This window comes from Oryctolagus cuniculus, chromosome 10, assembly GCF_051225735.1.
Source record: "Oryctolagus cuniculus isolate XC-2025 breed Fujian yellow rabbit chromosome 10, ASM5122573v1, whole genome shotgun sequence".
Lineage (NCBI taxonomy): Eukaryota > Metazoa > Chordata > Mammalia > Lagomorpha > Leporidae > Oryctolagus > Oryctolagus cuniculus.
Window position 1 is genome coordinate 27263871 of NC_142876.1, and position 12019 is coordinate 27275889.

The following is a 12019-nucleotide window of genomic DNA, read 5'->3' on the forward strand; positions in this document are numbered from 1 at the left end:
ACGTGGACAGGTACACACAGCCTTCCTGGAAACCAGTCCACTGGAAGGAGAATGATGGCGGGGTGGGAAGAGGGCGGTGTAGGTATACACCCCAGAGCTACAGTCGCCCTCAGAAACTGTGGTCTCTCAGACTCATAAGTAAGGGACAAAAGAAAGACACCAGACAAAACACTGTCAGACCCTACGAAGGTACCCAAAATAGTCGTCCTGGTCTTAGCAGTGCACCTGCCTGAAGACAGGACTTGTGCTCTGTCGATGAGGCTGGAGCTGCTTGGACACAGGTGCAGCAGGAAGACAGGTTTTCAAGGACACAGTGGAAAGGGTGAGACAGCTTCTGAGGTCACTAATCTGACGGACTAACACCAGGGATTCAGGCTCTATCCTGATTCACTAAAAAGCAGAAGGTGGCAAAACGATGAGATGATGGCAGGAGAGGGTGTACCATGAACTAGAACCAGGAGCCTCCACATTCCAACCACAGCTTCCAAATGAAAGCTGAAACACGCTGAGATTGGACAAGCAGGACTTGTTTGTGCCAAGGATCTTGATCAGACGTTTGCAGAACCAGGGCGCTATGGCAGGTGTTCACCGTTGCCTACCCAACAGCCATCCCCGTGACCCTTTGCTGAAAGAGCCCACTACAGCGGTGAAAAGGCCACTCATGTGGCTTCCCTTGCAGCTGTAAAATGAGCATATGACCTAACCCTGTCCTGTGGGCCCTTTGCACCTGTGGGGACGTCTGCTGAGCAATTTCTGGGAAAGATTTCCCTCCCAAATAATATATTATTCTTCTCTTGATGATGCAATGGCAGCATGCAGTACCAGGGCCTGCCGTGGTCCACTCATGACCTGAAGACAAGACATCACGAAAATGAAGATGGCAAAGCAAACAAGCGGGATGCACCTGGGTCCTAATGTCACGGAGGAGCCACTGCATCAACCCAGAAACGCTGGCCGCTACATCACTTCTAAATAAGATAATAGAAGTTCTTACGGTTCATGTCGCTTCTCATTCTGTTTTCCATTACTCACAAGCTGAAAGCATCCTTGCTGATGCAGGGGAGACAGGAGGGAGCCCCACGGGCCCTAAGTCCATTGGGAGGGAGTAGAGACACACTTGCGTTTTACTTTCCAGGACTACACATGTAGAGACCTAGAAACAGCCATTGGCATTCAGGAATTGGGGTTTTTAATAAGTCACTATCACAGCCCCATCTATCACTCTCAAAGTACCTGCTTCACAGCTGTCAGGAATACAAGTGGTGGGAGAAGGAGTCAGCAGTCAAAGGGTCCCGAGTGTTTTCCACCTGAGCTGTAGGGAGAGCAGGCACCTGTGTATCTCTGCCTTAAATGAGGATGGCAAATCCTGACCAGGAGACTCTGTACACATTTGAGAAATAATCCTCCACAGGTCGACTCTGCCTTTTGGGGCAAGAGATGGAAGAACAGAACAAGCCCTTTTCTCAGGATGTCCCCGTTTAGCAGCACACTGTGTATCTGAGCTCATTTCTTTTAGACCTCACTAAAGTCCTATCAAGAAAAGCAACAGAGCTGGGAGGAGCTAGAGCCAAAGTCCCACAGCAGGCTTGGTTCAACTCCATCGGATCACAGCGCCTGTGTGTGAGGATGTTAAGTATATGCCTAGGGGCGAAGAAGGGGTGCCAGGTGGGAGTGTGGGGTGTGTGTGCAAGAGAGGGAGAGGGAGAGGGAGAAGGAGAGAGGGGAGAAAGAGAGAGAAAGGGAGAGGGTACCGTAAAGGAATGACAGCCAACAGCAAACTCAATTCTTTTCCTTCTGCATCAGCTGACGTGCCAGATGACCCCTGGGATAAGCAAGGTGTTGGAGCTGACATTTCCAGATTGCTTCAGGACACAGGCAAGTGCTGCCAGTTACAAGATCACAAACTCCCTGAAGCTGGGCTCCTTGGCCCGGCCCCAAGCCCAGCCCAGGAGGAGCTCAACAACCATTCTGCAGATTGAAAGCAGGGTTGGGACTGGGGTGCAGCTAAGATCAGCCTTGAATTGCATTGTACATGGGATAGCAGGTGAACACAGTTTTGCTCATAGGGTTTTATCCACCTGCCAATCAAAGGCAAACACGCTTGTTCGGAAGTTGCCATTTGGTGAGTTTCAGGCAGGCTCTTCTAATGTCAGGAAAAGAACAAACGTCTCAAGGTTCTCACCAGTGCGTCTAGGACCTTCCGGACACCAGGACAGGACAAAGGAGCAGCCAAGTGCTTCTTCTATGCAACAGGCTTTTCCCTCCAGGGAAACTGGAGAGAAGGTCCAGGATCTGCCTATGGGGAATAGGGTGAGGACTGCCACCTTCTCCCTGGGACCCTGGGACGCACGGCCCATCATGACAGGCTCTATGCTCAGCGATTCCTTCCAAGTCCCTGGGACGCCGTCCCTACCTAAGGAGGCTGTCACAAGCTGTGAAAAGAGACCCTCTGAGTCTCCCCTTGCAGCAGGGACCATCAAGAGCCGCCCTGAGCTGCCACAGGGTGATGGTGGGGAGCTGAGAAGCCCCTCCAGACCCAACCTCCCCTCCGGGGCCTCCCCTCTGCAGCCCACCGACTCCCAGCATTCTTCACATCTCCTCTCTAATGGGGGAGAAGGTGTTGCCCAAAGCTGCCTCCTGCTGTCCGTCTCAGGCACCTCACGCCCACTCACAGCATGGCCCCGTCTCATGACAGGGGCTCAGAGTCAGGGCAGGGGCCCTTAATGAATCACAAGGACACATCAGATTTCAGCAAGACCCCAAGGAGCACGGCCGCTTTCTCTGTCGCTGGCTCGGCATCTACAGGAACACCCGAGAAGCGTGTGAGTGACCACAAAGAGCTCCTCAGGAACAAGGTCACTCTGCTCACAACAGCAGCAGGTTAGACACACGGTGCCACGTTACACTGGCTCTACTCACGATTTTTCAACTCCATGACGGTGCGGGAATGAGAGGTGTTCAGCAGGAACCATCCCCTGGATTTTGAACTTTGCTCTTTCCCCTGAGCTATGCAGCCTGCTCCTCTCCTACAACGCTGGGTAGCAGCAATGGGCGCGGTTCCCAGCAGGCCCCGCGGTCATGAAGGGAAGCGGCCAACCAGTCAACCCCCTGCCGTGTCCTGTCTTGCTTAGCTACATTGGTGGTAGGTTAGATGAATTCAGTGCATGTCCCACTTAACAATGTTTCCAACTGCCAATGGGTTTATTGGGTCCTAGCCTCATCCTAAGTCAAACAACATCTGACTCTCAGCAGGCTGGGCACATCCCAAACAGGAAGCATGTCAAAGAGCAAGCCCATGGTCATACAGATATCCCTGAACCTATTCTGATTAATCAAAAGGAAATTACTAGGCCGGTGCCACGGCTCACTTGGCTAATCATCCACCTGCAGCGCTAGTACCCCGGGGTTCTAGTCCCAGTTGGGGGCCGGATTCTGTCCCAGTTGCTCCTCTTCCAGTCCAGCTCTCTGCTGTGGCCTGGGAAGGCAGTGGAGGATGGCCCAAGTGCTTGGGCCCTGCACCTGCATGGGAGACCAGGAGGAAGCACCTGGCTCCTGGCTTCGGACCGCGCAGCGCGCCGGCCATAGCACCATTTGGGGGGTGAACCAACGGGAGAAAGACCTTTCTTTCTGTCTCTTTCTCTCACTAACTCTGCCTGTCAAAAAAAAAAAAAAAAAAAAAAAAGGAAATTACTAGGGGCAGCCATTGTGATACCAGCATCCTATAAGAACCAGTTCAAGTCCTACCTGCTCCACTTCAGATCCAGCTCCCTGTTAATGCACCTGGGAAAACAGCAGCAGATAGCCCAAGTGCTTGGGCCCCTGCCACCCCCATGAGAGACCTGGATGGAGTTTCTGGCTCCTGGCTTTGGCCTGGCCCAGCCCAACTGTTGCGGCCATTTGGGGAGGGAACCAATGAATGGTTCTCTGTTTCTCCTTTCTATATGTAACTCTGTCTTTCAAATAAATAATTTTTAACAAAATAGAAGTACTCTTAACCAAATTTAGCTATTATGTGGATCAAATTCTTCATAAGGCCCCTCACACCTCTATTAGGAACAGCCGACTTGAATGCTCCCTATAGATTCATAACACAGAAGGGGGTTGCACTTCCCTAGAAGCTACCTAATAGAATTCACGTCATAGGGGAGGGAAAAGAGCCTTTTTCCTCTACCCAGTTGAGTTCTCCACTAGGACCCTGTAAATTACACTAACAAAAGGCAGATTAACAGGAGAAGAATGGAGTGTATGTACTACATACACATGGCAGTACCCAGTAATGAGTAAATCAAGGGGTAGTTAGACCTTGGGTTTATAGAAGAGCTCAACAAAAGAGCAAAAATCTTTTAGAGAAGTAGCAAGACAAAGGAAAAGGACTTGGAGCTTCTAGGGACAGCAACTTGTGGGAGGGCAAATATAGAGAAAAACCAGAGCAGAGCTCCCAAGAGCTCATTAATGGAAGATAAAGGTTGTTAGTAAGGTTTGTTATATAGTGCCATCTGGACTGGCAACTATATACATCTGTGTGTGCCCCTCCCTCTGGTACCATCTGGACTGACCCAGGTCTAGTGATTAATTTCTGTCTTACCTGATAGGAAGAAGAAGAAAGACCCCTTGACAAATTTATGTCCTCCTTTTAAGCAAATGGAGTGGGACAGAATTTTTCTTGTATCTGTTTCTCAGTTACCTTCAGCTCAAAATAATCCTAAGTCTAAAGTGGCACATTCTGGAGTAGTACAATCCGCAACCCTCCCATGTCAACTCAAGCCTGGCCAATTCTCACCAGCAGGCATCCTCTGGGCATCTCCTCTCTGCTCAGTGCTGGGAAGTTTGTTGACAGAATTTCACGAGAGGTGTCTCTGCCCCATATGAACTGGAAGTTCCATTCATAGACAGGAGACTTTCAGATGGCGAGGGGGAAAGAGTGAATAAAGGTGCCCTACGTCCAGATGGAAGGCAATGGTGAGTATCTGCTGAACCTCCTTCCCCCACAAAACACCCAGGCACCCTGCGCTCAGCACCTTCACCCAAGGGGGCCTACAGTTGACACATCATCCATGCCCCGTTCTCTCCCATGCTGCTCCCTTGGGATGGCATGGTTTTCCACCCACCCCTCTACAGAAGCCACCTCCTCAAAGACCACCAGCTCATGACATTGCCAGAGGCCATGGTCAGAAGTAATGACTCCTACACCAGACTCTTGTCGTGGGCCACTTAGCCCTGGAATCAGGAATTACTAACTATGTGTTAATGGGCAGAAAAAGAGGAATCAGAGGCAGAGCTTCCTAACACTCTTTATTCTTTTTAAGTTTTTATTATTCAAGTATTATACTCATATATATTTTATGGTAAAGCAAGACAAAATCTTTAAGTACTCATAAAACCCAACAAAATCCTGGCTGTACTCCCAATTTCAGCTTCCTGCTAATGCACACCCTGGGAAGCAATGGTGATGGCTCAAGTGGTTGGGTCCCTGCCACCCACACAGGAGACTGGGATTGAGTTCCTGGCTCCCAGCTTTGGCCACAACCCAGCTGTGACCACTGTGGAGATCTGGAGAATTAACCAATGAATGAAAGATCTTTCTCTCTGTGTGTGCCCCTCTCTCTGTCTGCCTGCCACTCACATAAATAATAACAAGGTTTTTTTTTTTTTTAAACTATATTGTCCCACCACACATATATAAAAAGGAAACTAGCAATGAATACAAGGTAAATGGTAATAGTGAAGCACAGACTCTGAGCGTTACCAAATTCAGAAGAGGAAGCAGTGACCAGGCACAAGTGGTCAAAGAAGACTTCCTGGACGAAGTGGGACTTGAGCTGGGATTTTGAGGATCTAGAGTAATTAAGCAGGCAGAGTGAAGAGCATCCCAGGTAGGAAGCAATAATTGGTGTCAGCTTGCAGGCTGGAGGTTAACAGCAGGAAGTTGGTTATTATTGCCTTCAAAGCTTCTTGATAATATCAGTCTCCATGGGTTCCCTCGTTTGCCAATCACTACATTTCCCAAATACCAAGAATCACCTTGCTAATTTGGAACAAAGGCAAGGGTTCTACTCCCACCCTAAGCACATATCTGACAGACTGGCCCTGAGAACAATGGTGATGGAGAAGCTCTGTGGCTTTTGTACTCACAAGAAAGCCTTGATCCTTCGTAAGGCTGCTACTCTGCCCAACTCCAGAGGGGCTTCTTACAGAGGCAGAAAGTGGACAGTGCCCCCTAGAGGGGTGTGATGTGACTGCCTCCTGGGCAGCTTTGAGGCTGTGGGTTTGGTATAAAATCACTGATCTGATAAAAGGAAAAACTAAGCATGGGCTCCCACACTGAAGGCGATTGTCGCTCCCCCTCTTCGTGGAGGAACGACACAGGACCCTGCGCTGTTCTTTTGTCTGCTCGGCCCTCCCCGGGTTTGCTGCTGGTTCTTCCCGGGTTGGCTACCGACCCTTCCACCTCCGTGGAAGGGCGGTTCCCCCTGCCACTTTCCCCACTTCCGCGGGGGAGCGGCACACCGCCGGCCGGCTCTCTCGGGGGCTGCACAGGTGTTCCTTTTAGATGTTCCCCTTAGATGTTCCTGGTGCATGTTGTCTCTCTCCTCCTTTATAGTCCTCTTCTGCCAATCCCAACTCTGCTACCCACACGCCGAGTACGCTGCTCTCCTCCAATCAGGAGCAGGTCCTACAGTTTATTGGTTGAACTGGAGGCAGCTGTGTAGAAGCTGTTTCTCCCTTCTCAGCGCCATATTGTGGGAGAGCAGATGCATAGAATAAGTCTTAATTCCAGTAACTTAGTCTAGTCCGAGTTGCTCCCCACAGGCGATAACATGATTTAGACCAAGGAAGCCCAACACATTCACAGCAGGTGACAATGAGACCAATTACCTAATGCAACTTTATGGAGGCACAGGCACCAGCACCCACAGAGACCTGTAGTTGAATAGGCGGATCACAGGTTGGGAGCAAGGAAATTCACCGCTTCTCTCTTCAGTTCAGCCTGGTGCAACCAATGTCCTGGGTAGAACAAGAATTCAGACGCAATAAACCTGAGCTGCCAAGTATTTTCACTGCACCTGCATATCTGAACCTTTTTCTACCTACGTCCTCCAAAACCCTACAGCAAATAGAATTTTCCCTCTTTTTTCTGTTTTCTTTGTTTTATCTGATCTCTTTCCTATCTGTTTCAATTCTACCATTTTCCATTCAAAACAACAGAATATGCCTTTTCAACAAGACTTGTAACATTTTAGGGAGATCATGAGCCTCCTGGGAATTTAATGGAAATCTTGCGCTCTTATCCTAGAAACATACACACAGTTTCTGCAAAACTCCAGAAGTCCTGAAGCCCATTCCTAAAACACCATTGCCCCCCACAGCTCATAGAACCAAAATATCATCCTCTTCCTCCATGGCAAGTGCCCCTTCCTTATCACACTTATTATGTTGCCTCTCTCAGGAGCTTAGGAATTTCAGCTGTTCCACAGTGTCCATGTGGCACTTTACTCTTAAAAGATTTTAGGGGGGCTGGCACCATAGCACGGTAGGTTAATCCTCCGCCTGCGGCACCAGCATCCCATATGGGCACTGGTTCGAGTCCCGGCTGCTCCTCTTCCAATCCCACTCTCTGTTGTGGCCTGGGAAAGCAGTAGAAGATGGCCCAAGTCCTTGGGCCCCTGCACCCGCGTGGGAGACTGGGAAGAAGCACCTGGCTCCTGGCTTCCAGTTCTGGCCGTTGCGGCCATTTGGGGAGTGAACCAACAGAAGGAAGACCTTTCTCTCTGTCTCTTTCCCTCTCACTGTCTATAACTCTACCTCTCAAATAAATAAATAAAATTAAAAAAATATTTTAGTACAGGAGCTGGCCTTGTGACTTAGCAGGTAAAGCTGCAGCAGAATCCCATATGGGCACCAGTTCATGTCCTGGCTGCTCCACTGCCAATCCAGCTCCCTGCTAATGGCCTGGGAAAAGCATCAGAGGGTGGTCCAAGGGTTTGGGTCCATGCACCCAAGTGGGAGACCTGAAAGAAGTTCCTGGTTGGGCTGGCACTGTGGCATAACAGGTTGAGCCTCTGCTTGTGCCACCTACATCCCATAATGGCACCAGGTCAAGTCCTGGCTGCTCTACTTCCAATCCAGCTCTCTGCTATGGCCTGGGAAAGCAGTGGAAGATGGCCCAGGTGCTTGGGCCCCTGCACCCATGTGGAGACCTGGAGGAAGCTCCTGGCTCCTGGCTTTGGATCAGCTCAGCTCTGGCTGTTGCTGGCCTTTTGGGGAGTAAACCAGAAGATGGAAGACATCTTTTTTAAAAAGATTTATTTATTTTACTTGAAAGTCAGAGTTACACAGAGAGAGGAGAGGCAGAGAGAGAGGTCTTCCATCCGATGGTTCACTCCCCAATTGGCTGCAATGGCCGGAACTGCGCTGATCCAAAGCCAGGAGCTTCTTCCAGGTCTCCCACGTGGGTACAGGGGCCCAAGGACTTGGGCCATCTTCTACTGCTGTCCCAGGCCATAGAAGAGAGCTGGATGGGAAGTGGAGCAGCCAGGTCTTGAACTGGTGCCCATATGGGATGCCAGCGCTTCAGGCCAGGGCTTTAATCCACTGTGCCACAGCGCTAGCTCCTAAATAAATCTTTGAACAAAAAAAAAGTTCCTGGCTCCTGGCTTCAGCCTGGCCCAGCTCAAGTCATTGCAGCCATCTGGAGAGTGAACTAGCTGATGAAAAACCTCTCTCTGTGGCTCTCCCTCTCTCTCTGTTAACTCTGACTTTCCAATAAATATATAAATCTTCAAGAAAAAAAAAAAAAAGATTGTGGCACAAATGGCGGTTGTGCCAGCAGAATTTCTGCCTGCTCCTTGCATTCTATTTGGGCCTGCAGCAATTGCCAGAGGCCCACGTCCCTTGTGAAGTGTAATCTGCTTTACTCCAAATCTGATTTAATGTTAACCTAACCCCAAAACAAAACTGCGGAAACCTCAAGAATAATAGTTGACCAAATATCTGGACATGATGTCCCAGCCAAATTAACACAAAGAATTAAATAGAAGAGTAGCTTGTCAAGAAACCAGAATCAGACTGGTTTTAGATTCACCATTTTAAAAATAAAGGGGTGGGCATTTAGCCTAGTGGTCAAGATGCTGGTTCCATGTCCGAGTACATGACCTTCATACCTGGCTCCAGCTCCTGACTCCAGCTTCCCGTCAATGCAGACCCTGGAAGGCAGAAACAATGGCTCAAGTAATTGGAACCCTGCCACCCACATATAAGAACTGGATTGAATACCAGCTTCCACTTGGCCCTGGTCCAGCCATTGTAGGCATTTCGGGAATGAACTAGTGGATGATTCTTTCTCTCTCTCTCTCTTCTCAAATTTATTGTAACTAATTTACTTATTATTTATTAATAAAGAGAGAGAGGTCTTCCATCCACTGGCTCATTCCCCAAAGACCCACAGTGTCCCCGACTGGACCAAACCACAGCTAGGAGCCAGAAACTCGATCCAGCTCTCCCATGTGGGTGACAGGGATCCAACCACTTGAGCCATTAAGTGCTGTCTCTCAAGGAGCACATTAGCAGGAAGCTGGAATTAGAATCAGATCTAGGACTCAAACCCAGGCAAGCACCCCAAGCAGCATTTTAACTGCTGTGCCAAACCCTTACTCTAAATAAATAAATAATGTTAGAAGGATTTTCAAGCATGTATAAAGGTTGACAGAGTATAACTAGGGACCGGTGCTGTGGCATAGCAGGTAAAGCTGCCGCCTGCCGTGCCAGCATCCCATACAGGCACCAGTTCTAGTCCCAGCTGCTCCACTTCCAATCCAGCTCTCTGCAATGGCCTGGGAAAGCAGTAGAAGATGGCCCAAGTGCTTGGGCCCCTGCACCTGCATGGGAGACTGGGAAGAAGCTCCTGGCTTCTGCCTTCGGATCAGCACAGCTCCAGCCATTGCGGCCATTTGGGGAGTGAACCAGCGGATGGAAGACTTTCTCCTCCCTTCCCCACACCATCTGCCTCTACTTCTCTATAACTCTGCCTTTCAAATAAATAAATAAATCTTTTAAAAAAAAGAGTATAACTAACCCTTAAACACCCATCACCCAGTTTAAACAATTGAGCAACCTTGTTTCTAAGCTTTTCTTGCTCTCTTCCTCCCACCAGCTTATTGGAAAACAAATCCCAGACATATCGTTTCGTTTGTATTCTATCATATATCTTGGAAAGAAAAGGATGTCTGTAAAGAGAAACAACACTAACTTCAAAAATCAACAATGCCTTGATTTCATTAAATACCCTGGTGAAGCAGCAGGGCGGGGCGGGAGGGGGGACGTTGAGGTCATTGCTGTGGTGTAATGGGTTAAGCAGCCACCTGCAAAGCTGGCTCAACTCCTGGCTGCTCTGCTTCCAATCCAGCTCCCTGCTAATGCTCTTGAAAATGCAGCAAAAGATTGTCCAAGCATTAGGGCCCTAGCACCCACATGGGAAACCCAAATGAAGTCCCTGACTCCTGGCTTCTGCTTGACCCAACCACAGCAGTTGTGGCCATTTGTGGAATGAACTTACAGATGGAAGACCCCTCCTTCTCTATCTCTCCCTCTCTCCTTCTGTAACTCTGTCTTTCAAACAAATAAAATAAATCTTTTTTTTAAAAAAGCATGTTGGCATAAACTATGTAAGGTGTGAAGTATAAGGGGTTATTAGCATATGAAGAACCCTAAGCAAGAACCCACAATCTAGGGGGAGAGAGAAGGGAATGTCATTATAATCTTAGAATTGTATCTGTGAGCCGGTGCCACGGCTCACTAGGCTAATCCTCCGCCTGTGGTGCTGGCACACCAGGTTCTAATCCTGGTTGGGGCGCCAGATTCTGTCCCGATTGCTTCTCTTCCTGTCCAGCTCTTTGCTGTGGCCTGGGAGTGCAATGGAGGATGGCCCAAGTGCTTGGGCCCTGCACCGGCATGGGAGACCAGGATAAGTACCTGGCTCCTGGCTTCAGATCAGTGCAGTGCGCCGGCCGCAGCAGCCATTGAGGGGGTGAACCAACAGAAAAAGGAAGACCTTTCTCTCTCTCTCTCACTGTCCACTCTGCCTGTCAAAAAAAAAAAAAAAAGAATTGTATCTGTGGAATATTTTGAATCTGTTAAAAACTAATTTAAAATATTTTATAATCAATTTTTAAGAAAAAGAATCATGGACTACCCTTATAGTATACCAGGTTAAGCCTCCACCTGTGCCACTGGCATTTCTTGTGGACACTAGTTCAAGACCCAGCTGCTCCACTTCAGATCCAGCTCCCTGCTAGCACACCTGGGAATGCAGTAGAAGGTGGCCCAAGTGCTTGTGTCCCTGCCAGCCACATGGGAGACCCAGAAGGAGCACCAGGCTCCTGGATGTGCTTGGCCCAACCCTGGCCCTGGCCATTATGGCCATTTGGGAAGTGAACCAGTAGATGGATGATTCTCTCTCCCTCTCTTCCTCCTACTCCACTTCCCACCCCTCCTCCTCCTTCTCTTCTTCTTCTCTCTGTAACTCTGCCGTTCAAATAAATAAAAAATAAAAAAAACTAAAAAAATAAAATCCACAATCCAGCGACAGCAGCTATAAATCCCTCAAATATTGATCATTACTTAAATTCACTCCATAGATTTGCAAAATAGCATGAAGGATGTTAGAAATAGTATATTTTGGTTCAAGAAATGTGGTTGCTACAAAAATAATATCCAGGCCCCTTGAAGACAATAAGGCTAAGGTCGGTTTCTAACTAAACTAGAAAAATACATATGAGTCCATTTGAATGAGGCACCCAGAACAGTCAGACTCATAGAGACAGGAAGCAGAACGGCACGGCCTGGGCCTGGAGACGAAGGAATGGTGAGCTATTGTTTCATGGGTAGAGGGCTTTGGTTTGGGGAAACAAAAAAGATGGATTTGGGTGATGGTGGCTCAGCAATATGAATGTACCTGATGGCACTGAACACTTGGGTTCACAGTGGTTAAAAGGGTAAGTCTTGTTGTATTACATTCTACCAC

At 48.7% G+C, this 12019-nt stretch overlaps 1 long non-coding RNA gene across 8 annotated transcripts in view; it reads right to left on the reverse strand.

Moving 5' to 3' along the window:
- Positions 1 to 12019, reverse strand: part of LOC127492378 (uncharacterized) — a 169628-nt gene that overhangs the window by 124743 nt on the left and 32866 nt on the right. For 2 of the 8 annotated variants that reach the window (XR_016214535.1, XR_016214534.1), the window contains exon 1: positions 2920 to 3531. The exons of 2 other annotated variants lie outside the window; for them this stretch is intronic. This is a non-coding gene — a long non-coding RNA (uncharacterized LOC127492378). 4 more of the 8 variants (XR_016214537.1, XR_016214538.1, XR_016214540.1 and 1 more) reach the window with 4 other exon arrangements.